General features: G+C 44.2%; 1 protein-coding gene and 1 pseudogene across 2 annotated transcripts in view; one reads left to right on the top strand and one right to left on the bottom strand.

Annotated features, from left to right (window-relative positions):
• LOC117348198 (beta-1,3-galactosyl-O-glycosyl-glycoprotein beta-1,6-N-acetylglucosaminyltransferase 3-like) overlaps window positions 1-26,961 on the bottom strand; it is a 313,029-nt gene that overhangs the window by 14,548 nt on the left and 271,520 nt on the right. The window lies entirely within an intron of this gene.
• LOC117348500 lies at window positions 1,291-2,606 on the top strand (annotated as a pseudogene).

Below are 26,961 nucleotides of genomic sequence, written 5' to 3'. Positions count from 1 at the left end.
GCGTTCTGCCCTGCCCCCACCTGAGCTGACCAAAGTTGCGTGGGGTAAGTGTGGGCACTGGATCTGGAGAAGGGAAGGACCTTGGGGGGCAGGGCGAGGTGGGCCAGGCCAGAACCCTGCACCTCCCACTCCACGGCTCCCCGTGGTGAAGGTGGCTGCAGCTCCTGGACACTGGGCTGGCTGGCTGGGAGAGGGTCTATTCCCCCTGCCAAACAACTTGGCAGGAGCTGGCTGGTGCTGCTGAGGTCAGGTTCAAGTTCAAGTTCAAGTTCAATTTTATTTGATAAATCGCCTATAAACAAGATTTTAGGTTAGTGGGGGTGGAAAGGGGGAAAGGCTTGGTGGGTGCTGGGACTTGGCATGCATGTGACATGTGGGGGAGGAAATAGAGGAGAGTCAATTTGGCTCACAGGTTAGGCAGGGGTGGGCTTGGGATTGTGAGGGATAACTAGGGGGAAAGGAGAGGGAAGTGACAGGCAGGCCAGGGTGAGGAGAAGAAAGAGTGAGAGTTAGCATGAAGGGAGAGAGTGAGGTGACAGGGAGAGGAAGGGGGCACAAGATAGCAGAGACAAGTAAGCAGGCAGTTTGGCTAATATGAGAACTAGCAAAAGGGACAGGTGACAACCATCATGAGGGATAGGGAGAATGAGGCAATGGTGACATGGAGCATGAGATTACAGGTGGCTAAAGAATAAGGTGGCAGACAGGCCAGCCAAGGTGATAGCTTTCCACCTTGGTCAGAGAGAAGTAGGGAGAGTGAAGTGGCAGGCTGGATGGGGGTGAAGGGAAAGGGGGAGAATCTAGTGACAGGAACAGGCATAAGAGGGTACAGAGATGATGGTGACAGGATCAGGGGTAGAGAGAGTGTGGTGATGGTGAGAAGGAAGCAAGTGGGCCAGTGTGAGGGATAGGGAGGTTGTGTTCTGTATGTATGAAAAGGACTGTTTTCTTTTAGCTTTGACTATGCAGGATCGAACTGTACTAATCTGGCTTCAGTTTAACAATGGGTATATTAATGTTCTAATGCTCACTGCAGTGTTTATGATGCTCCCTTTTCCTAGGTGCACCCTTGCTTAGTGACTCATGGATTATTACTAAAAATATTTGTTTATAGAGAGTAGGGGGTATTAAAAAAAGGAGGAGAGTGTTAAAAAATGATTGTATTTAATTTTGGTTTAAATAAACTAAGCTAAAAAAAATCAAAACTTTCTGAAGTAGTTGCTGATATTTATGGGGACAGGTAACTTTTATGGGGGGTGGGCGGGGATGGAGGACGGGTTCCTCGAGGGGATGGAGAGATTCCTCATAGGGACCGGTGGGATTAATGTCATCAACAGAGCTGAGCTTCAAGTGAAGAATTTCCTAAGTCTAAGAAACAAGAAGGAAGGTACCATGGAGATGGTAAGGAGGAGTCAGGGGAATGTTCACAGGAACTCAGCTAGCATTGGCTTGTACTCCTGAGAAAGAAGGAGAACCACAGCCTAGAAAAGCCAAGGCAGCCTAGGAGGTAAGAACCCAGGTAGGGCTAAAGGAATAACAGTTAATCCCTTAAGGGCAACATTCTGCAGTGTTCTCAAGAAACGGGTTTGGAAGTGTCTGTTAAAATTGACTCTATTATGGGGAAAGAAGGGATTAAAGAAAAGATTAGTTCTTTGTTAAGGTCATTGTTAGATATAAAGAGGAAGAGAATTATTCCATTGCATATTCTATGGTCATCCATGAACTAATTGAAATGTTTGAAAGATTTTTGAGGGCAATTTACAACCCTCAGAATATCTATTGTGTCCATGTGGATGAAATGTCTCCTGATTTATACAAGTAAGCTGTTTGAGTCATTGTTTCTTCTTTTGAAAATATATTTATAGAATCCAAATTGGAAAATTTGTTTACACATCATGGTTCAGGGTTCAAGCTGATATTAACTGCATGGAGGATCTGCTAAAATGTAAAGTGCCATGGAGATATCTGATAAACACTTGCGGAACCGACTTCCCAAAAAAGACCAACGCTGAGATAGTCAGCTGAAACTATTGAAGGGCAAAAATAGCTTAGAGTCTGAAAAGCCACAACATAAAGTAGCTCATTGGCAGTTTTCAGATAAAACTACTACGATTGTAGAGGGAACTAATATTATGAAGAGTCCTCCACCAATCAGTTCTCCAATGTTTGTTGGAAGCGCTTATTTTGTGGTTACAAGAGAATTTGTGAACTATGTATTGGAAAATTCTGAAGTACAGAAACTAATAGAATGGTCAAAGGATACTTACTTGCCAGAAGAACACCTGTGGGCAACTCTAAATCAAATGCCCGGTGTCCCTGGATCTACTACATACCATGAAATATATGACCTTTTAGACTTAAATGCAATTGCAAGACTTCAGAAATGGGATGAAGATGGTGGAGATATAAGTAAAGGAGCAGGGTATCCCCAATGCACAGGTATTTTCAGATCATCCGTCTGTATTAATGGGGCTGGAGATCTCCACTTTATGCTTCAGCAGCATCATTTATTTGCTAATAAGTTTGATGTCAGAGTGGATGACTATGCTGTTCAATGTCTGGAAGAGTATCTGAGAGACAAAGCTCTTTATGGAGAAGAACATTAAGATTTTCCCCATGGTTTGCAATTATTTCTTTTTTTAAATTATTGATTTTATAAGCTGTAACTCAACTTTGAGATCCTTCTTGATTGTAATAACTTATTAGACAAAAGAATGATCATGTTTTTCATCTACTAACACATAAAGAAATGAATTGCAGGTCTCAATAAATAGCAAATACAGAACTGATTTTCTCCTATTCTGTGTAAATATAGAAATCTTACATATAAAATCTTACATATAAAATCTTCAGTGAATGTTTGAAATTGCAGTTAAATTGTGTAACCTCTGCTGTATGTTAATTTAAAATCTATGGTATCTTTAAATGCACTTTAAATGCAAATCGAGTTGCCAGAGCAAAGGAGAAGAAAGCAGCGTGCTCTGGTAGCCTGACTGAGAGAGGGAGAGTCGGAGACACAGAGTTCTGCGCAGGGGAAGGAGGCAGGAAGAAGCACAGGACTCGGGGAAGCGGCGAGAGTACGCTCCGCCCACCCCCACCGCGTCAGAGGCAGCGTCGGACTCCCCCTTGAAAGGGGGCGGAGCCAACGCGGCGAGCGCTGAATTGGGTTGCCAGAGCAAAGGAGAAGAAGGCAGCGTGCTCTGGTAGCCTGACTGAGAGAGGGAGAGTCGGAGACACAGAGTTCTGCGCAGGGGAAGGAGGCAGGAAGAAGCACAGGACTCGGGGAAGCGGCAAGAGTACGCTCCGCCCACCCCCACCGCGTCAGAGGCAGCGTCGGACTCCCCCTTGAAAGGGGGCGGAGCCAACGGCACGCGGCGAAGGCAAGCGGCAAAGGCGCTCGCCTTAGCGAGAGCGCCTTTGCGAAGGGCCTTTGAGAAGGGACAAGGCAACGGAGTAAGACAGAAGGGTAAAGAAGCGACAAGTACAGAAGAAAAGCACAGAAGGTAAGAAAGAGACAGACACAAAGGGCCAAGCCGTTCACACAAGTATAACAAGCAGGCAGAGGGAGAGAGTGAGAGAGAGGACACCAGCGGCTGGTAGAGAGAGAGAGGACCCCAGCAGCAGGTAGAGAGAGAGAGAGAGAGAGAGACACCAGCACAGAGCACCAACACAGAGAGAGAAGAGACAGAGAGGACACCACCAACAGGCAGTGAGCGAGAGGATACCAGAGACAGTTAGTGAAAGAAAGAGAGGGCACCAGCACAAAGAGAGAGTCAGGGAGGACACCAACAGCAGATAGGGAGAGAGAAAGGACACAAAACGGGCACAAGCCACAAGTAATCTCAACTGATATCTTAAAGAAGGAACAACAATGGAAGCAGAAGGAAGCCAGAAGATGAGCTTTCCAGTGTTCTGCACAGACTGACATATGTACGACTATCTCCCCTCGGGGAGACAGTCATATGTATGCAGTCGGTGTCAGGAACTGAAAAGCTTGAAGAAAGAGGTCAAGCGACTAGAGGACAAGATTCAGGAGCTAGAAGGATTTCACACCACGGAGAGACACATTGAGGAGGAAGTCAGGGAACTCGAGAGATTCATTGAAGAGGCATACAGGACGAAGGTGGAAGAGAACGAACTTCAGATGAAAGAAGAAGCTACACGGATACCAACATGCAAGGGAGAGCAAGAAGAAGATTACCTCAAGGATGACACCCACAGAGGACTACCGCAAAAGGGGGAGATTTTGGCTAGTCGAGGCCCAAAAGAAGAAAGAGTGAAGTACATTGAGGACATTGACCTGAGACCGAAGCGAAAATTGAAGAGAGGAAAGTCAGCGATCCTAGTGGGAGACTCGATCCTTAGGCATGTGGACAGCCACATAGCAGGAGGGAGAGAGGACCGACTGGTGACCTGCCTTCCGGGAGCAAGAACCAAGGACATCGTGGACAAAATTGGAATGATCCTGGAAGGGGCGGAGACAGAAGAGACCGCTGTAGTGATCCACATCGGGACGAACGATGTCAGCAGGAGAGACTACAAAAGAAGCACGCTGTTAGAACAATTCAAGATTCTGGGAAGGAAGCTGAAGATGAGGGCCCAGAAGATAGTGTTCTCAGAGATCCTACCAGTACCGAGGGCAGATGTGAAAAGGCAGGAGGAACTACAATCAATAAATACGTGGATGAGGAGATGGTGTGAGGAAGAAGGATTCCACTTCGTGAGGAACTGGACGGCATTCTGGGGCAAGAGCAAGCTCTACAGGAAAGATGGACTGCACCTGAGCGCAGCAGGAACTAGACTCCTAGCAAACAATGTCAAGAGAGGAATAGAACAGGCTTTAAACTAAGAAGAAGGGGAAAGCCGACAGTTGACAAAGGGTCGACGATTCGGAAGACGGTATCCTGTGAAGATACCGAGGGGAAAAATGGCTGGGAAGGAACAAGGGACAAACTGCAGGAGTCGACTAATCCAGAAGAAGTGGTTACAATGTCTGCAGCAAAAGAGAAGAAAATATGGACCGAAGCACAGGGAAAAGAAAGGAGGACAGCAAAATACCAGGATCTAAAGTGCATATATGCTAATGCAAGGAGCCTAAGAAACAAAATGGGGGAACTAGAAGCCTTGGCCAAAGCAGAAGACATCGACATCATTGGAATCTCTGAAACATGGTGGAATGAGGAAAGCAAATGGGATACAGCACTACCGGGATGCAAGCTCTATCGCCAGGACAGAACAGGACAAAAAGGAGGTGGAATAGCCCTATACATAAAAGAAGGCATACAATCCACACAAATGGACACAGCAGAGACGGTCAGCAAGCCGGAATCTCTATGGGTTAAAATACCGGGAAGGAAAGGGCCTGAAATAAAGATGGGCCTATTTTATCGCCCACCGGGGCAAACCAGAGATATTGATGAGGAAATGGAAGCCGAGATGAAGCGTGAATGCAAAAGCGGCAACACGGTTATTATGGGAGACTTCAACTACCCTGGGATAGACTGGAGGCTTGGAAGCTCGAAATGCGCTAGGGAGACAAAATTCCTGGAAGCTACACAGGATTGTTTCATGGAACAGCTTGTTAGAGAACCGACGAGAGGAAATGCCACTCTGGATCTAAACCTAAATGGGTTAAGGGGACCTGCAAAGGAAGTAGAAGTAGTGGGACCGTTGGGAAACAGCGATCATAATATGATCAAGTTCAAGGTTGAGGTAGGAGTGTCAAAAGGCAAGAGATCCATTGCGACAACTTTTAACTTCAGGAAAGGAAACTACGAAGCAATGAGGGAATTGGTAAGGAAGAAACTTAGGAACACTTCCAAAACATGGCTAACGGTAAATCATGCCTGGTCCTTCTTCAGGGACATGGTGAGCGAGGCGCAAAATCTGTATATCCCCAGATTCAGGAAGGGGTGTAAAAAGAATCGAACAAAAGACCCGGCGTGGATAACCAAAACAGTGAAGGAAGCGATAGGCAATAAGAAAAAATCATTCAAGAAATGGAAAAAGGACAAAACTGAGGGGAACTGGAAAGAGCACAAGAAGCATCAAAAAGAATATCACCGTGAGGTTCGGAAAGCCAAAAGAGAGTATGAAGAGAGGCTAGCCAGGGAAGCAAGAAATTTCAAACCATTCTTCAGATATGTTAAAGGGAAGCAGCCGGCTAGAGAGGAAGTGGGACCGCTGGACGACGGAGACAGGAAGGGAGTGGTGAAGGAGGAGAAGGTAGTGGCAGAAAGGCTTAACATGTTCTTCTCGTCTGTATTTACAAACGAAAACACGTCCAACATACCGGAACCTGAGCAATTCTTCAACGGAAGTCAGGCAGAAAAATTAACATCCATAGAAGTGAGCCTTGAGGACGTTCGTAGGCAGATAGAAAAACTAAAAACTGACAAATCCCCGGGTCCGGATGGCATACATCCAAGGGTTCTGAAGGAATTAAAGGAGGAGATAGCGGAACTACTGCAGCAAATTTGCAACTTATCCCTGAAAACAGGCGAGATCCCGGAAGATTGGAAGATAGCCAACGTTACGCCCATCTTTAAAAAGGGATCAAGAGGTGACCCGGGAAACTACAGGCCGGTGAGCCTGACTTCGGTTCCAGGGAAAATGGCAGAAGCACTGATAAAAGAAAACATCGATCAACATTTTGAAAAAAATGAACTTCTGATAACCAGCCAGCATGGTTTCTGCAAGGGAAGATCGTGCCTAACGAACTTATTGCACTTCTTCGAAGGGATCAACAAACGGATGGACAAAGGAGACCCCATAGACATCATATATCTAGATTTCCAAAAAGCCTTTGACAAGGTGCCCCATGAACGTCTACTCCGGAAACTGAAGAACCATGGGGTGGAAGGAGACGTACATAGATGGATCAGAAACTGGTTGGAGGGTAGAAAACAAAGGGTAGTCCCTTTCCTGGGTACTCTTATTCAATAACATCCCTCCCATTGTATAGTTGTACCTCGAGTTTCTGCTCCCCACATGTAATACTTTACATTTTTCAATGTTGAACTTCATCTAACATCTCATTGTCCATTCTCCTAGTTTGCTCAAGTCCCTTTGCAATTCTTCGCAGTCCTCTGTAGTCCGAGCTCCATTAAATAGTTTGGTGTCGTCCGCAAATTTTATTATCTCGCACTTCGTTCCTGTTTCTAGATCATTTATGAAGATATTAAATAGCAGCGACCCGAGCACCGAGCCCTGCGGGACACCACTCGTGACGCTCCTCCAGTCGGAGTAGTGACCCTTCACTCCTTGGGGGTAATGGTGGACATGACAATGAAGCCGTCGGCACAGTGTGCAGCGGCCGCTAAGAGAGCGAATAGAATGCTTGGTATAATCAAAAAGGGTATTACAGCCAGAACAAAAGAAGTTATCCTGCCTTTGTATCGGGCGATGGTGCGCCCGCATTTGGAGTACTGTGTCCAATATTGGTCGCCGTATCTTAAGAAGGATATGGCATTAGTCGAGAGGGTTCAAAGGAGAGCAACACTTCTGATAATAGGTATGGAAAACCTGTCATATTCTGAGAGATTGGAGAAGCTGGGTCTCTTTTCCCTGGAGAAGAGGAGACTTAGAGGGGATATGATAGAGACTTACAAGATCATGAAGGGCATAGAGAGAGTAGAGAGGGACAGATTCTTCGAACTTTCGAAAAATAAGAGAACAAGAGGGCATTCGGAAAAGTTGAAAGGGGACAGATTCAAAACAAATGCTAGGAAGTTCTTCTTTACCCAACGTGTGGTGGTCACCTGGAATGCGCTTCCAGAGGACGTTATAAGGCAGAGTACGGTACTGGGGTTCAAGAAAGGATTGGACAAATTCCTACTGGAAATGGGGGATAGAGGGGTATAGATAGAAGATTACTGCACAGGTCCTGGACCTGTTGGGCCGCCGCGTGAGCGGACTGCTGGGCACGATGGACCTCGGGTCTGACCCAGCAGAGGCATTTCTTATGTTCTTATGTTCTTATGTTCACTTTCCCAAATCTAGTTGGATTTCAGGATATCCAGCTTGAATATGCATGAGATAATCATCATGTACTTGAGATTCATTATTCACAAATTTGATCTCATGCATATCCTGAAAACCCGACTGGTGGTGGTGTCCCCAGGACAGTTTTGGAAAGCCATGGCTAAATGTCTAGACTAGAGGAAAAAATATTAACTCTCCCTTCTCTTTCATTTTCTCTTGTAATATCGCAGTAATCACCAAATGTTCATGTCAGAGGATCAGTTTTCAATGGATTTTGTATATAACAGTTAGAAATAGGAATCTTTGCAGATCATTTTAGAAACCTTCCCTGGGTATTCTGTATGGAAATAGCAGAAAATACATGTATAGATTCTAACTTTGGCATTTACATGCAGATACGTGGGAGTTCTGAGAAGTTCTTAGCTCAACCAAGAAGAGAATGACATGGATATGGTTTAATCAATGATCTGAAATATTATCAAAAAAAAAATTTTTGTTTCTGCAAATTGGCACTTAATGAAATAAGATAACACTCTTTTCAGCTACAGTGGCAAAATAATGTTCAGAATTTAGGAAGTTGGTTGGTTGGGCTGAGATCTTTTCAGCACCCTTTCGTACAATGTAGCTATTTACTCAAATTGCCGGAGAATGCACAAATTCAAAGTGAGCATGTTCTGGGTGGTCGAAGGATATGCATGTACTTCCCTAGCATGAAAACTGGTTAATATTCAGCCACAGTGGGCAGCTGGGTTTTATAAATGCCTATTTTTAAAAACATGAATGTTTGCCACTACCTGGATATTGAGCAGTGATGAATATTATTAAAATTATTAAAAACACAAATTGTTTGTTTCAGCATTTTTGTGAAACAACTATTAGATAAGTGAAGTAATAGATTCAATTTTAAGAGAGAATATGTCATGATGCTGTCATTCAGCAGTGTACCTAGCATATGTGACACCCGGGGCCCATCATTTTTTGGCACCCTCCCCCCATCTGTACGAAAAACAGATTTTTAGTAACAAGCCACATGTCACACATGAGTACCTAAGAAAAGTCAACATCTTACATACTGCAGTGAGCACCATGGCTGGCGCTAAAAAATGCTCCACAGTTTTGTAAAAGGGGGGATAAAATAAAAATACATAGATAAAGGTTAAACTGAACCAGCAAGAATATGGACTCTGCATACAGTGCAACACCACAGAAACAGTGACACATGTCTCCTAAAGCAGTAAATAAATAGAAAATTTTTGTTCTACCATTGTCTTCTCTGGTTTCTGCTTTCCTCATCTTCTTGTTACTCTATTCCTTCCATCCACTGTCTCTCTTCTCTCTGCATCTTCCATTTGCTCTGTTACTGTGCCTCTCCCTTTCTCCCTCCTTCCAAATTGGTCTGGCACCCATCTTCTTCCCTCCGCTCCTCCCATAGTCTGGCATCTCTGTCTTCTTCCCTGCCAGCGTCTTCTCCCAATTCTCTCTTCCCCATTTCCCTTCAGCGTCTTCTCCCCACTCTCTGTTCCTCATTTCCCTTCAGCATCTTCTCCCCACTCTCTGTTCCCCATTTCCATTCAGCATCTTCTTCCAACTCTGTCTTCCCCATGTGCATTTAGCGTCCTTCTCCCCCCTCTGTCTTCCCCGTGTGTTTTCAGCATCCTTCTCCCCCCTCTGTTTTACCCTGTTTTCCTCTCCACCCCACCTCTTCTCCCTTTCTCCCTCCCTGCCCCTTACCTTCGTGGCGCTTTCTCCGTTCCCCCCCCCTGCCCTGTGGCCGGCGATATCTAAACTGCCTTCTTTCAGCAGCCGGAGCATTGTAGTTGCATATGGCTGCCGTAAAGGTCGTCTCTGATGCAACTTCCGGTTGCATCAGAGATGACCTTTACGGCAGAAACACGCAGCTTCAACGCTCTAGCTCAGGGGCGCCCACACTTTTTGGGTTTGCGAGCTACTTTTAAAATGACCAAGTCAAAATGATCTATCAACAATAAAATTTTTTAAAAACACAAAGCACACTGTACGCTGAGAAAATATTAATTATCATTCCTATTCTGAGGTTTTTCCCAAAGAGGTCAAGGCAGATGACTCTATGCACTAACACCTCAGTAACAACCATACAAAAATAGACAAATACCCCCCCTCCCTTTTTACTAAAGCGCAATAGCAGTTTTTAGTGCAGGGAGCTGAATGCCCAGGGCTGCTCTCGACGCTCATAGGCTCCCTGCGCTAAAAACCGCTATTGTGGTTTAGTGAAAGGGGGCCATAGTGCAAAATATAGACAGCAGATATAAATTCAGACACATTTTGATCACTAAATTGAAAATAAAATTATTTTTCCTACCTTGTTGTCTGGTGATTTCATGAGTCAATGGTTGCACTTTCTTCTTCTGACTGTGCATCCAATCTTTCTTCCCTTCTTTCAGCCTGTATGCTTCCTCTCCTCCAAACCACATTCCCTCCCCCAACTTTTTCTTCCTCTTTCCCTGCCCTTTCTTTCTCACTGCCTCCCTTTCTTTTTTTTCTCTCTTCGTGCCCCCTTTCTTTTTCTCTGTTTCCCTTCTTTCCTTCTGTCTCCCTGCCTGCCTCCTTTATTTCTTTCTCCCTGCCCTCCCCCAAGCCATTACTGCCGCCATCAGGGAACAGCCCCCCAAGTCACCGCCATCGGGTAACATGCGCCAAAGCTGCTGCCACCCCAAGCTCTCCTTCCCTGCGTCGGGCCGACCAGCATTCCTCTCCCCAACGTCAATTCTGCTGTTGGAGAGGAAGTTCCGCCCAAACTTCCTCTCCGACGGCAGAATTGACGTCGGGGAGAGACAGGCTTATCGGCCCGGTAGAATTTTCCAGAGCTGGACAGCTGTGCACCCCCCCCTTAGGCTGCACATGGGGAGGACCTCCCCCTCCCCTGCCCCCCCTTGGTACGCCACTGCTGTAATTTGATGTTTGCATTTGAAAGTTATGGGGCTCATAATCGAAAGAGAAAAACACCCAAAATCTGGCCTAAGTCGGCACTTGGACAATGACATGGAAACGGGACGAAGTGTGAAGTTATAAAATTTGCGGATGACACCAAACTCTGTAGCAGGGTTAGAACCGCGGAAGAATGTGAAGACCTACAAATGGACCTAAACAAACTGGAAGAGTGGGCAAATAAATGGCAAATGAACTTTAATAAAGAGAAATGCAAGGTCATGCATATAGGGAAAAAGAACCCGATGTTCAGCTACAAAATGGGGGGATCAGTGCTAGGGGAAAGTAACCTTGAAAAAGACTTGGGTGTGCTGGTGGATACAACAATGAAATCAACGGCACAATGTGCAGCAGCTTCAAAGAAAGCAAACTGAATGTTGGGTATTATTAAGAAGGGTATTACAACAAGGACGAAGGAAGTCATCATGCCGCTGTTTCGTGCGCTGGTGCGCCCGTATCTGGAGTACTGTATCCAATATTGGTCACGGTACCTCAAGAAGGACATGGCAATACTTGAGAGGGTTCAGAGAAGAGCGATGAAAATGATAAAAGGTATGGAAAACCTTTCATACGCAGACAGATTAGAAAGGCTGGGGCTCTTCTCCCTGGAAAAGCGGAGACTCAGAGGAGACATGATGAGACATTCAAGATCATGAAAGGTATAGAGAAGGTAGAAAGGGACAGATTCTTCAGCCTATTGGGAACCACAAGAACAAGGGGGCACTCAGAGAAATTGAAAGAGGACAGGTTTAGGGAGGAAGTGACGTCATCGTGGCTGATGGCAGCCTAGAGCGATAGCTCCGCGGACCCCCGTGCTGATTTCTGCTATCTTCGCGCGATTTTGCGTGCCTGCACTTTTCACTTCCTTCAGCTTGTTTGTAAAGCTGATTTGCTGCATCTCGATGGCGACGCGAAAGAAACAAACGGACATCAAGGCGTTCTCCTCACCGTTCCCGAATGGGCCGCCTAAAGCTGGTTCTAAAATGGCGCCCGATCCGACCGCGGCTGCGGAGGGTTCACTTGCTGATGCAGCGTTGCCGACTTTTCAGCTGGAGATGCGTGGCTGGTTCCAGGAACTGAAATCTGAAATCTCTGCGGTTCGGGCTGATATCCATGCTGTTGTTGCTGAGTTAAAACGAGAGGTGGGTGAGATCGGGAGTCGAGTGGGCGAGACAGAGGTTGCAGTGGAGGCACATGGCTCAGAATTAACACAGTTGAGAGGCAGGATTGCAGCGCTGGAGGAGAAAGCTGATGTGAGCACCCTAAAGCTGGAGGATCTGGAGAATCGTTCCAGACGATACAACCTTCGCTTTCGGGGTGTGCCAGACACTGTTTCTGACTCTCGCTGTATGGAGGTGATTGATCATATATGTATTCAGGCACTAGAGACTGCTGGCTTACCTGTGGAAGTGGGAAAACCATTGCTTGATAGGGCTCATCGCATCCCTGGCCCTCGTGATGTGAACCGCCCTCGAGATGTTGTGGCCTGTTTCCATCGCTATATGGATAAGGAACATGTGCTTAGGGCGGTGAGGCGTTCTGGGGGAGCTGTTAAATGGGAAGAAGCGGACATAGATGTTTATCCTGATGTGGCTCCAGCAACCCTGGCCCGCCGTCGCACATATAGAGACTGTACCCGTATACTGCAGGAGCGCAGTGTTCGATATAGATGGATTTATCCTATTGGACTAGCTTTTACACATGCAGGCAAGAACTACACTGCAGTATCTGTGGCTGATGTTCAATCTCGAATGGTGGAAGCAGGTTTGATGACGGCTTCGGAAATGGCTCCACTGCCTCAGAGGTCACCTATACCCAAATCAGGAAGAGGGCTGGGATGGCAGAGAGTGGCTAGGTCGACTACAACCCGTCGCCCTTTGGAAGTGGCCACGTCTTCATCCCTTTGAACTGTTGTATTTGTGGGATGTGTTCCTGAACTTTTGTGCTGTGTATGTTTCTTCTTATTTTTGCAGTGAGGCTTCTGTCGCGAAGGTTGTTTTTAGGGCTTGTTCTGGGGGTCCCTTTGTGAGCTGTTTCTCTACACTTCCTGTACCGTGGTTACCAGGTACTTTGGTAGCTGGACCATGTGGGGTGTCGTTGGGGGGTTGGGGGGAGGGGGGGGGTGTTGGTGTTGGGAAGGGTTGTGACCGAGTGCTCTTTTGTGTGGTTGTATGGGAGTATGTTTGTATATTGTTTTTCTTAAGGTTGCGATTGCAGGGGTTGGTTGACTTGACTGCTTTGGAACATGGTATGGGTTTGGTGATGAAGTGCTTTTTCTTCTCTTGTATAAATGGATAAACTTACTTTGCTGTCTTATAATGTACATGGTTTGAATTCTCCACAAAAGCGACGCTTGTTATTTAAGGAATTGAGCCGCCTGAATAGTGCTGTTGGTTTCATTCAGGAGACCCATTTTCAATCTCACTATGAGAAATTGCTTACACACAATAGCTATCCTCATGTTTTCCTTTCCTCTAATAAGATCCGGAAAAAGACTCAGGGGGTGGGTATTTTAATCCATAAACGTGTCCAGGTGGTATTGAGAGAGGTGGTGCGGGATGTTGAAGGCCGCTACATTCTGGTCAAGGCTGAGTTGGATGGCACCTTATATAGTTTACTGAATGTCTATGCCCCAAACGCTGGTCAGGGGGCCTTCTTTACGTTGTTAGAACGTGTGCTGTTGGACCATGTAGAAGGTACTCTCCTTGTAGGTGGAGACTTTAATCTTACCTGCTATCCTCAGGAGGATAATTCCAATTCTTCCATCCGCTATGCTAGAAGTGACAGAAGGGCTTTTTTGCGCTTTCTGCGTCGGCAGGATTTGATAGATGTGTGGCGTTATTTACACCCTGGCGCGCGGGATTACACCTTTTATTCATCAAAACATGATTCGTATACTAGAATTGATATGTGGATGCTGCCTCGTGTTGCTCTACCCCGTGCCCTGGCCTCCAGTATTGAACCCCGTGTGTGGTCTGATCATGCTCCCTTGACTTTGGAGTTACAAGTTGGACTGGTTAGAGGTGGTCGTCGTTTGTGGCGTATGAATGATTCTTTGTTGAAGGATCCCAGTACCTTGACTTTGTTAGAGGCTGATGTTAAGGAGTTTTTTGTTTTTAACGATGTGGCCGGCATTAATGTTGCGATACTATGGGAAAGTTTTAAGGCCACCCTTCGGGGTTGTTGTATTTCGAGAGGGTCGTATCGTAACCAATGTCGAGTTGCTCGTAGATTAGAGCTGGTGTCCCGCCTCCGACGCTTGGAGAATGCTCATAAGAGAGCTCCGTCGGTGGCTGGTGGTGTAGCGCTGACGGAGTGCCGGAGGGATTTACAGGAGCTTGATTTAGAGGGACTGGCTTGGGCCCTACAGAGACGGAAACAACGGTTTTTTTGAATGGGGTGGTAGGGCGGGTCGCTTGTTAGCTACACAGATCAGGCAAACTCAGGCGCAACATTCCATCACTCGGATTCGTAATGGATTGGGACAGCTTTGTGCAGACGATGTGGCCATTCACCAGGCTTTTTTATCTTTCTATCGGACTCTGTACTCTCCGGAGATTGAAGCCACAGAGGGGGAGATAGATGCTTTTCTATCTAATGTAACCTTGCCTTGTTTGGCGGAGGTTGATGCGGAGTGGCTCTCTTCCCCTATTCAACCCGCTGAGGTGGTGGCGGCTATACATCATTTAGCTGCTTCTAAAGCACCGGGTGTTGATGGTTTTTCGCCCCTGTTTTATAAGAAAATGGAGGCCCATATAGTCGCTCCTTTGACTACACTGTTTAATTCTTTTTTGGAGGGGGATTGTTTGCCGTATTCGTTTCGCCAGGCTGCGGTCTCTCTTCTTCTTAAACCCGGGAGAGATCCCCTCCTTTGTGGGTCCTACCGCCCTATTTCGTTGTTAGGAGTTGATTATAAGCTGTTTACCCGTATTTTGGCAGTCCGGTTGCAACGTTTTTTGCCTTTCCTAGTTCATGGTGATCAATGTGGTTTTATTTCAGGGAGGCAACCTGGTGATAATATTCGAAGAGTGTTAGATCTTATTGGAGTGGCCCATCGAGATTCTGTTCCATAGTAACATAGTAACATAGTAACATAGTAGATGACGGCAGATAAAGACCCGAATGGTCCATCCAGTCTGCCCAACCTGATTCAATTTAAAATTTTTTTTTTTTTTTTTTTTCTTCTTAGCTATTTCTGGGCGAGAATCCAAAGCTTTACCCGGTACTGTGCTTGGGTTCCAACTGCCGAAATCTCTGTTAAGACTTACTCCAGCCCATCTACACCCTCCCAGCCATTGAAGCCCTCCCCTGCCCATCCTCCTCCAAACGGCCATACACAGACACAGACCGTACAAGTCTGCCCAGTAACTGGCCTAGTTCAATCTTTAATATTATTTTCTGATTCTAAATCTTCTGTGTTCATCCCACGCTTCTTTGAACTCAGTCACAGTTTTACTCTCCACCACCTCTCCCGGGAGCGCATTCCAGGCATCCACCACCCTCTCCGTAAAGTAGAATTTCCTAACATTGCCCCTGAATCTACCACCCCTCAACCTCAAATTATGTCCTCTGGTTTTACCATTTTCCTTTCTCTGGAAAAGATTTTGTTCTACGTTAATACCCTTTAAGTATTTGAACGTCTGAATCATATCTCCCCTGTCTCTCCTTTCCTCTAGGGTATACATATTCAGGGCTTCCAGTCTCTCCTCATATGTCTTCTGGTGCAAGCCTCCTATCATTTTCGTCGCCCTCCTCTGGACCGCCTCAAGTCTTCTTACGTCTTTCGCCAGATACGGTCTCCAAAACTGAACACAATACTTCAAGTGGGGCCTCACCAATGACCTGTACAGGGGCATCAACACCTTCTTTCTTCTACTGACTATGCCTCTCTTTATACAGCCCAGAATCCTTCTGGCAGCAGCTACTGCCTTGTCACACTGTTTTTTCGCCTTTAGATCTTCGGACACTATCACCCCGAGGTCCCTCTCCCCGTCCGTGCATATCAGCTTCTCTCCTCCCAGCATATACGGTTCCTTCCTATTATTAATCCCCAAATGCATTACTCTGCATTTCTTTGCATTGAATTTTAGTTGCCAGGCATTAGACCATTCCTCTAACTTCCAGCTGTCTTGTTATCAGTAGACGCTGAAAAAGCCTTTGATAGGGTTTATTGGCCGTTTATGCTAGCAGCTTTAAAGAAGATGGGCATTTCGGGAGCTTTTCTACATTGGGTGACCTTATTATATGCTGCTCCGGAGGCTTGTTTAAGGGTTAATGGAAGATATACTGCTAATTTTATGATTCGTAGAGGAACTAGGCAAGGGTGCCCTTTGTCACCGCTGATTTTTGCGTTGGTTATGGAGCCTTTAGCAGCTGCTATACGTGCGAATGCTGATATTCAAGGGATTGTGGTGGGTGACGAAGAACATAAGATCTTACTGTATGCTGATGATATTTTGTTTACCTTGACCCACCCACATCATTCTTTGACGGAGGTGCTTCGTGTTTTGACTATGTTTGGTGTGGTGGCTGGCTTTAAAATTAACATTGAAAAGTCTGAATTGCTTAATGTTTCCCTTCCGGACTTGTTGGTAACGGACTTATGTGCTAAATTTTCGTTTCGATGGGCGGCTAAATCCATTAAGTACCTTGGTGTGCGTATATCTCGAAGACTATCTGACCTTTTTGAATTGAATTACCCTCCGTTGCTACGAACTGTGTTTGCAGATCTGGATCGCTGGGAAGGATTGAGGTTGTCTTGGATGGGTAGGATTAGTGCTTTGCGTATGAATGTGCTGCCTCGTTTTTTATATTTGTTTTCCTGCCTGCCTCTCTCAATTCCTAAGCGGTTCTTACTTAGGCTACAACGGCGGGCCTTTGCTTATATTTGGACACGTAAGCCTCCTAGGGTGCGGAGGGAACGTATGTATTGGGACAGGTTACATGGGGGAATGGGTGTCCCTGATTTTTCTACATATTATTATGCGTCCCAACTGCAAGGGTTGTTTCATTGGGCATATCCCTCCCAACGCTGGGTTTCTCTGGAACAGGCTCTACAGCCAACCTACCCATTGGCAGCATTGCCTTGGCTGTCTTTTGATATCCTTCGGGATTTGCAGACTGGGACTTCTTATGGGATGGCGTGTACCTTGCAGGCGTGGAGCCGGGTTCGACGAGCTTGGTTCCCACGTCAGCGCTATTTTTATGCTACTCCCATTAGATTTGCCCCTGATTTTTTGCCTGCTAGGGATACTGTGATTTTTCGGCGTTGGGAAATGGAGGGTCTTCGAGTCCTGGGTCAGTTGGTAGTGGGTGGACATCTGGTATCCTTTGCTGCCTTGCAATCTTTATATGACCTCCCCTCAACGGATTTTTTCGCCTATGTCCAACTTCGGGACTTTATGGTGAAGAGGGTGATTCCTGAGTGGGAAGGGGCAGACTCTGCTTTTCTTCAAGTTTTTAGGATGGGATTTGGAGTGGGCCTTATTTCACGTCTTTATAAAGCACTTCTATACACTAGGCCTCAGGCTCGCACATACGAACATCGTTGGGAAATCTTGTTGGGAAAGACCTTTGATTATCAACAATGGGACCGCCTTTATGGTACATTACTAAGAGTTTCTTTAGCGTCCCCCTTAGTTGAGCAGGGGTATAAGATGCTATTTCAGTGGTACCTTACGCCGGAAAAGGTGCACCGTTTCTATCATTGTGGAGATGGGCACTGCTGGCGTAACTGTGGGAGTCTGGGCACTTTTGGGCATGTTTGGTGGGATTGTGTTATGATTGTACCTTTTTGGAAGATGGTTCAACAACTGATGATTGATGTGTTACACTTACCCATTCTATTGCGAATGGAAGTATTTTTACTTAACTATCCTTTGGGGAGTTTGGATGTAGATCAGAATCATTTTGTGGCCCTAGTTGCTACGGCGGCTAGACTTACTGTGGCTACATATTGGAAGCGTGCTTCTTTGCCTTCTCGTACTGAACTGTTAAATAAGATTGACCAAATTTACTTGATGTCTAAATTGACTGCTTTAAATAATGATTCCTGTGGTACGTTTCATCGTCAGTGGTCTCGTTATGGCTCCTGGCGGGGTCTTCTTTGAGTTATCCTCTTTTTCATCTTCCTTTGTTTCAGGCTTATGCTGTATCACTCGGTTGGGGGGTGGGGGGGTTATGTTATTTCCTATGGGCAATGTACTTTTGCTGTTGGCATGCTGCCTGTGTACTGTTTTTTCATTTTGTTGAATAAAATATTAAAATATTTAAAAAAAAAAAAAAAAAAAAATTCTAAAATTATCTATTTTGCTTTAATTAACATCCAAAAAAAAAAAAAAAAAAAGAGGACAGGTTTAGAACCAATGCTAGGAAATTCTTTTTCACTCATAGGGTGGTGGACACCTGGAATGCGCTTCCGGAGGTTGTGATAGGACAGAGTACACTACCTGGTTTCAAATAAGGATTGGATAAATTCCTGAAGGATATGGGGATTGAGGGATATAGATAGAGGTAGAGATAGGTTATGAAAGGGTATAGATAGAAGGACAAGGGGGATTAAAGGATTTAGACAAGGATCACCTTACAGGTCATGGACCTGATGGGCCACACGGGAGCGGACTGCTGGGCGCGATGGACTGACCCAGCGGAGGCAACTTCTTATGTTCTTATGTTCTTAATCATCGGTCAAAAATGTCCAAATGTCGATAATAAAACCGGGTTTTGGATGTATTTATAAACGACCTATGCCTTCATGGTGCCGCTGAACGACCATAGCTAAATAGGACATGTCAGGAGGAGTGTTGAGGATGGGATTTGGGCAGGACATGGGCAGGCTTAGACTTAGTCGTACTGCATGTATAACCAAAAGTTATACAGCACAGGATCAACGGAACTTGGACATTGTGACTTAGACCATTTAAACTAGCCACCAAAGTAATAAGTTTAAATAGAAAGCTCTAAAGAAACTACACACAAGTTCCTCAGTTTGCCACACAGTTTTAGCGTATGGTAGCTGTCCTCATAGGAACCAATTAGTGTGTAATTTTTTTCTTTTTTTCTTTGTTTTCTTTTATATATTATTCAATAAATTATAAAGTGCTTATGCTCAATTTTTTATATAGTATAATGCGATAGTAGCGAAAGTAGCAATTACTTAGCTTTTTTTAAATTATGAACACAATTTAAACATCAAAGAACTTCGGTGGATGTTTAAACTCAATACAATGTATCCTCACGGATTGAATCTGACCAGCGATTGGCTAACAGCGAGCATTTGATTAAGAGTTTTCGGGCTTTGAGTTAAAGGTCGGTCTTTAAGGTGTTCATTGGCTAGTTTTGGGTCATATGATCAGGGGTTCTTGACTTATTAGCTTTTTTCACGCCGGGGTTTTTTCACTTCCGGCTCATTAATCATGGATTTAGCATTTTGCTAAGACATTGAACTGCTCTGGTAAGCCTCGTAGCAACTTTTTAAACTCAAATTACTTATATTGCTGGGTCCTTTAAACTTAAACTTAAACTTATACAATGTTTGTGTTTTACTTTGTTCTTTACAGCGTTCTCCTTCCCCAACCCTGATGAAATAATGAAACGCGTCGGTGTGGATTGAGCCAGACCCAGTTTCTTTTATATAAAAAAAAGCTAAGTAATTGCTACTTTCGCTACTATCGCAATTATACTATATAAAAAATTGAGCATAAGCACTTTATAATTTATTGAATAATATATAAAAGAAAACAAAGAAAAAAAGAAAAAAATTACACACTAATTGGTTCCTTTGAGGACAGCTACCATACGCTAAAACTGTGTGGCAAACTGAGGAACTTGTGTGTAGTTTCTTTAGAGCTTTCTATTTAAACTTATTACTTTGGTGGCTAGTTTAAGTCTAACACATTTGTAAGTGAATTTTTGTGCACAATTTTGTTATTGAGTTTTCAGTACTATGGCACACGTACAAAATACTGTCAATCAAAAAACGTTCAGTTTTTTGGAGGAACAAAGAACAACACTGACTAATAGACCTGTCTTGTATGATACTATACAGGAAAACACCTTTTCCTCTTCTTGGGGTGAATTGGAAACATTGCATCAGAGATTAATTAGAGCAGAACTGCACGCAAACACCTTAGCTCAGTATGTTACATCATCGATGATCCCCAGAGGTCTGCGTATACAGAAAGCTCCTACGTTATTTGCTTATGATTCTGAGTTTTTGGATAAATGGTGCGCTATTTTGAATAAATGCAGCATGGATCTCATGCTGTTGATCATTGAGCAAACGACTAAATTAGAAACTGAACTTAAAGATAATATCAATCAAATGCTATCGAATATTAAAAACTCTGGTATCTCTGAAACAGAATTCACAAAACAGGAAGAGGATCAACGTATCTCTTTAGAAACATACAAGAATAAGATTAAACAAACGAAAATAAAGAAGTACAAACGAGATGAAAAGGACTATTCTAATAATAAAGTATACCTTTGGATGTTTAAATCGACCAATGCTACACGACCTCAACAACCATATGCAGATGATCAGGGGTCCTCTAGCTTGACTTATGGAAGTGACAGCTCTGGGTCTATTTCAGTTTCAAAAAACTACTACCCGCAAGGAAGTCGGGGCCGTCAAAAATATCACGGCAATCGAGGAAGACGGGTAGCATTCCAACCACAAGGCCATCAAGGCCCCCAGACCAGATCCCAGAAGATCTTTCAGCCATAATTAATATATCAGATATTAGAATCACCCCTGATTATCTATCTTTATTAGAATTGGGTTTAGGTTTTGTTCCAACTAAGTTTTATGATCCTTTTGAAACCCGTTTGGCTCTTTATAAATTTTTACGCAAATTGCATACCCAGCATTATTTTTTGGATAAAGAACCCACTGTTGACTCTTCCTTGATATCAAACAAAGAACCCACTGTTGACTCTTCCTTGATATCAAACAAATCAGGCTGGCATCCTCCTCTGCCCCTCCACCTGAATTTAACTACCTGGATGGATTTAGTTCTCCATGATGTGGAAATTTTAGAAGAAAATCTCACTTTCCCTCCTGATAACCTCACTAAAAGGCAAAGACAAGCTTTGAGGGAATTACGTAATAACCAGAATATTGTAATTTCTCGTGCCGACAAAGGAGGTGCCATAGTACTTCAATCTCACACTGATTACCTAATGGAAGTTGCCAAACAAGTAGACGACATCCGCTTTTACAGAAAATTGCTGGAGGATCCTGTTAATGACCTTAAGATGCATATATCTGTCATAGTGTCCGGCGCCCTTAAGAAAAAAATGATTACAACGAAAGAGGCTGCCTTTCTTTGTCCTCCATTTTATAATACACCGCGAATTAAATTCTTACCAAAAATTCATAAATCTTTATCTCACCCCCCTGGACGACCAATCGTATCTATGACTCATTCTGTGCTGGAACCCCTTTCCAAATTTTTGGACCTATTTTTACAGAAAGAAGTTTTGAAGATCAAATCTCATGTTAAGGACAGCACTCACATGCTTAATATTTTGAATACTATTCCACAGTCTCAAACTGATGGTTTGTTGATAATGCTAGATGTCAAGGCGTTATACACCATGATTCCCACACAAGGTGCCCTGACCTTGCTTCAAAAGATATTTGAAAACCAAACCTATTGTCAACGAATTTCTCCTTCTTTTTTGATGGAATTGGCAACATTGGTTCTCACCAGGAGCTACTTCTGGTGCAATGGGGAGTTTTATTTACAGACCCATGGGATCGCCATGGGAGCTTCCCTGGCCCCTTCTGTTGCCACTCTATACATGGCCCAGTTGGAGGAACAATACATCTATACTTCCCATTGGTTTCCAAACATCACTGTTTGGAGACGTTATTTGGACGATATTTTTTGCATTTGGAAATCTGACATCCAAACATTCAACTTATTTCTCATGTGGTTAAATCAAGTAGATCCTAATATTCAATTCTCCGCTACCATTAATCATCATGAGATACCATTTTTGGACATGACCATCTTCAAATCGCAGGGGTTATTATTAACAACAATTTTTCGTAAGGCTACTGACAGAAATAGCCTTCTCCATTACCACAGTTTCCACCCGCAACAACTCAAAAACAGCCTCCCTCATAGCCAATTTTTACGCTTGAGGAGACTATGCCACTCCATTGCTGAATACAAGACTCAAGCCCGGATACTGAAGAACCGATTTAAACAGCGAGGATATCCTAAACATATAATACAACAGGCATACACTCGAGCCAAATATGCTCATAGATATTAACTTCTTCAATATAAACAAAACCCTGAAGAAGAGAAATTGTTGGTGTGTGTTCAACAATTCTCCCACCTGGCTTATGACATCAAGAATATTATTCTTAAACATTGGCATATCATTCAATTGATCTTGGGAGCTGAATGTGATCCCCCAATTTTTGCTTTTAAGAAAGCCAAAAATTTACGGGAACTTATTGGTCATTATAAACACAAACAAAATGATTCCCCTACTGTGAATGGCCATTATAGTTGCGGCCAATGTCAATGGTGCAAATATGCTTTAGAAGGGGAAATTTGGAGTCATCCGCAGACTGGCCAGATCTATACTGCCAAATCTAGAACCAATTGCAAGACGGATCATGTTATTTACATGATTATTTGCCCTTGTCCAAAAATCTATATAGGGCGCACCACTAGACCTATGAACATTAGGCTCAACGAACATAAGTCTCGTGTTAATACTGGGGTTGAAACTGCTCCTTTAGTCCGCCATTGGTCTCTAATGAAACATAAAATCACTGATCTTAAATGGCGCATCATTGATACAGTACATGTCGGGTGGGAGGGAGGTAATTATGAACACAATTTAAACATCAAAGAACTTCGGTGGATGTTTAAACTCAATACAATGTATCCTCACGGATTGAATCTGACCAGCGATTGGCTAACAGCGAGCATTTGATTAAGAGTTTTTGGGCTTTGAGTTAAAGGTCGGTCTTTAAGGTGTTCATTGGCTAGTTTTGGGTCATATGATCAGGGGTTCTTGACTTATTAGCTTTTTTCACGCCGGGGTTTTTTCACTTCCGGCTCATTAATCATGGATTTAGCATTTTGCTAAGACATTGAACTGCTCTGGTAAGCCTCGTAGCAACTTTTTAAACTCAAATTACTTATATTGCTGGGTCCTTTAAACTTAAACTTAAACTTATACAATGTTTGTGTTTTACTTTGTTCTTTACAGCGTTCTCCTTCCCCGACCCTGATGAAATAATGAAACGCGTCGGTGTGGATTGAGCCAGACCCAGTTTCTTTTATAAAAAAAAAAGCTAAGTAATTGCTACTTTCGCTACTATCGCAATTATACTATATAAAAAATTGAGCATAAGCACTTTATAATTTATTGAATAATATATAAAAGAAAACAAAGAAAAAAAGAAAAAAATTACACACTAATTGGTTCCTTTGAGGACAGCTACCATACGCTAAAACTGTGTGGCAAACTGAGGAACTTGTGTGTAGTTTCTTTAGAGCTTTCTATTTAAACTTATTACTTTGGTGGCTAGTTTAAGTCTAACACATTTGTAAGTGAATTTTTGTGCAAAATTTTGTTATTGAGTTTTTAGACCATTTAAAACATGGTCTAAGTCAATGTTTTTCAAACTTTTTACACCTATGGACTGGCAGAAATAAAATAATTATTCTGTGGACCGGCATCGGTCCGTGGACCGGCGGTTGAGGAGCACTGGACTAAGTCGTGGGCCAGAGCCCGCCCATCTCTAACCAATTTCCACCCCAGACCCTGCCTCCATAATAGTACTAATTGCACCTTGCACGTCCCGTGCCTCATCTGGAAGCCTTCCCTCTGACGTTGCAACATCAGAGAGAAGGCTTCTGGACGCCCGTAAGAGCCACTGCCCGTGGCTTTGTGCACTGAATCAGTTAGGAAGAGGGAGCTGACTCGAAGATAACGCCGCATCGATCACACCGTTGACCGGCGGTTGAAGAACACTGTGTTGGGCCTGATGCACGTGCTGGCCCTGTGGACCGGCAGGAAATTTCTGTGGACCGGCACCGGTCCATGGACCGGGGGTTGAAGAGCACTGGTCTAAGTCACAAAAACCCACCTAAAATGACCAGATAAGCACTGCAAATACATAATACAGACCCCACACACACATTACCCCACTGATTACCGACTCCCCCCCTAAAAAAATATTAATCACAACTTGAAAATTGTGCCTCCAGAACATCATCACCTGAAAGCCTGGCATAGGAAAGCCTAGTCGTGCTGCACAGAGGCATCTTAAGCTGTCTTGGAGGTGGGTTAGGGAGCCATGGAGAGGAGGACCCAGGCTCATAAGCTCCTGTAATCACTACATTGATATTGAAACATTTGCACTCCCCTATACACCCCCAAAACCCTTTTTTACTGGCATATAAGTGGCTCCTGCAGCCATAAGGACTTTTGAGGTGGTATATCAAGTTTATTAGGATTTTATATATCGCCTATCAAGCTTATCTAAGCGGTTTTACAATCAGGTACTCAAGCATTTTCCCTATCTGTCCCGGTGGGCTCACAATTTATCTAACATACCTGATATGAGGGAATTCTGGAGGTAGTTTGGGGTGCTCACCATGACCTATAAAGGAGCTGTAGTGAGATGAAGACATGGCACCCTTTTTGTGAAGTTCACAGCAGTGCCTTTTAAAGTACCCCACTATTTAGGTGCCATGTCTGGGTGTTCAGTCCATCACTTTACATCCAACAGGGCTTTTTCTAGGCATTTTTGACTTGGACAAAAAGTTGGTTGAAAATGTGGTATAAAGACGGACGATTTAGCGACTTGGATGATCAGATCAGCAGGATGTACACTTAGATGATTTTGAAATGAAAAAAAATTTGGATGTATTTTTCGAAAATGTGTCCTAAGCTGTTTTTTACTTTGGATGATTTGCGACTTAGACGAAAACGGACTTAGACGTTCCTTTCAATTATGCCTCTCCACATATATGCAAGCCACCTAGATAGTATATAAATTGTAAAATAAATAAATAAATATATGTGTGGACCACTGACCACAATGCTCTCTCTATCAGGCTTCTACAAAATTTGGCTTACATCTTGAAGCTAGCCTACCAAGTATTGCTGTTATGCTCGTGGAAGTTTGGAAACTGGTGCCTAAGCATTGCACTCAAATGAATGGGCTTTAATGCTCCTTAATGATTTGTTGTGCTGGTACTTCAGAAGAACAACGAGATCAACCTAAACTTTCTGAATTGCTCAGTTCAAGCTTACAGAGATCCCAGTCATAACAAGGAAGTAGGAAATGTCCTGTTTCTTCTGCAGCTGAATTCAGCCAGGTAAGGGGAATAGGTTGCAGGCTTTGAGAAAGAGACTGGGTGATGGCTTGGTATGAAATACATGAGAGAGAGAAAGAGAGGCTGTGTGAAGAATAGTGGGGTGGGGGGGCAGTTGACCAGGCCATGGTAATATCTGAACAATGCTTATAGTTGTCGTACCACATAAATGCAAGGGGATATTCACAGGGGTAGTATGGGAAGGTGCAACATATCCATAATAAAACCCTTAGCGTGCCTCCGTGCTTCCGTGCCTCCGCACTGTGACAGGAATCTGGCTAGACCTATTAGAATCAAGGAGAAAGTCCCTGTAAGCCCCAGTAAAAACTCTGTGACCAGGTTTAGGAAACATCCTGATCAGTGTGAAAATCTGGTTCACAACTTTAGGAAGGATCCTGCCCCTTTAAGAGTGTCCATGGTTCAGGCTGTTATTGAGAAGGCAGGGCCCTTTAAGAATTTGTCTAACCCTGCTAGGAGGGGGCATGGCTTGTTGTCGAGGCTCCCATTTACTGAGCTTTCCTCGTCAGATAGAGAGAGACAGCTGGGACAAGGAGCTGAGCAGAAGCTGGGAAGGAAGCCAGTCCTTCCAGCTGAACCATGGCTAGCACAAGGAAGTTTTCCTGAGGACTGGGAAATGGAGGAACTGGAAGCCAGCCAGACCAAACCAGTTACAGAAGCCCAGCCTGAGGACTATGCCATGGAGTGCCAGGAGGACTATGTCATGCCTAACGGGGAAGAACACTTAATGGATTGTGAGTAGGCTGTTAAGCCAAGCAGTTTTTCTTTTCCTCCATGGGAGCTTTGAGTTTATGTTTTGGAGCAGCTTGTGCACTGCTCTGACTTGTGCTGGGGGTTGAAGAAGAAAACCCGGAGCCTGTCTCTTGGGAGGGCGGCAACACTTATGGTGTATGGGCTCATCTCCTCCCAGCCTGTTGAGGATTTGGCTCTACCCAACAGGACCACAGCCAGAGCCAGAGAGAGCGTTTAAAGAGAACTAGTGCTTGGTGCATGTGGTGTTCTGTTAGGCCATGAGTAAGGCCAGAAGGAAAAGTTAAGGACTTTTGTGTTAATCGATTGGACTGACTCTGAAAGCAAGGCTTGTGCTAAAGTGAGATTTATTTGCTTCCTTTGTGGAATAATTTGAATTCCTGGAAGCCTGTCCTTTTTTTCGCTCCTGCCAATTCTGAAATTGTGTTTGGAGTTTTTGTTTTCCATTAAAGTGTTTTGTTTTGATCAACCAGGAAATCTCAATGTGCAATTCTTGGGAGGCACTGCGAACTGTGTTCCACTACCTTTATTTAAACTTTGAGACTGGGATTCAGCAAAGCAACTAGGCCTAGCCAGGATCCTGTCCCACAGCATGCACAGTAGGCTGATCTGTCTGAGGAGGAGGGGGCAGCTCGGCACCCACGCACACAACTACGCTGTTCATGATTCAGTCCAGCCTGCACGTTACCCCCAGAGGGGTAGCTGCTTTAGATCGCCTAACACCACTTTGGGGGTTGTCCATGCCTACTTTGGCATTTCGCAGCCTAAAACGGCTTCCTAGCCACAATTCCAGCAGCCATTTCAACTGCCTTTTATTTAGGTGTTGGTAGGTACTTCAACACTGTCTGTTCTGAACATTGGCAGGGCGACTTCCGATGCCTAAATTTAG

Source organism: Geotrypetes seraphini, chromosome 14 (assembly GCF_902459505.1).
Source record: "Geotrypetes seraphini chromosome 14, aGeoSer1.1, whole genome shotgun sequence".
Taxonomy (NCBI): Eukaryota; Metazoa; Chordata; class Amphibia; order Gymnophiona; family Dermophiidae; genus Geotrypetes; species Geotrypetes seraphini.
Note: the sequence above shows the minus strand (reverse complement) of the source record. Positions and strands in the feature narration are given on the sequence as shown.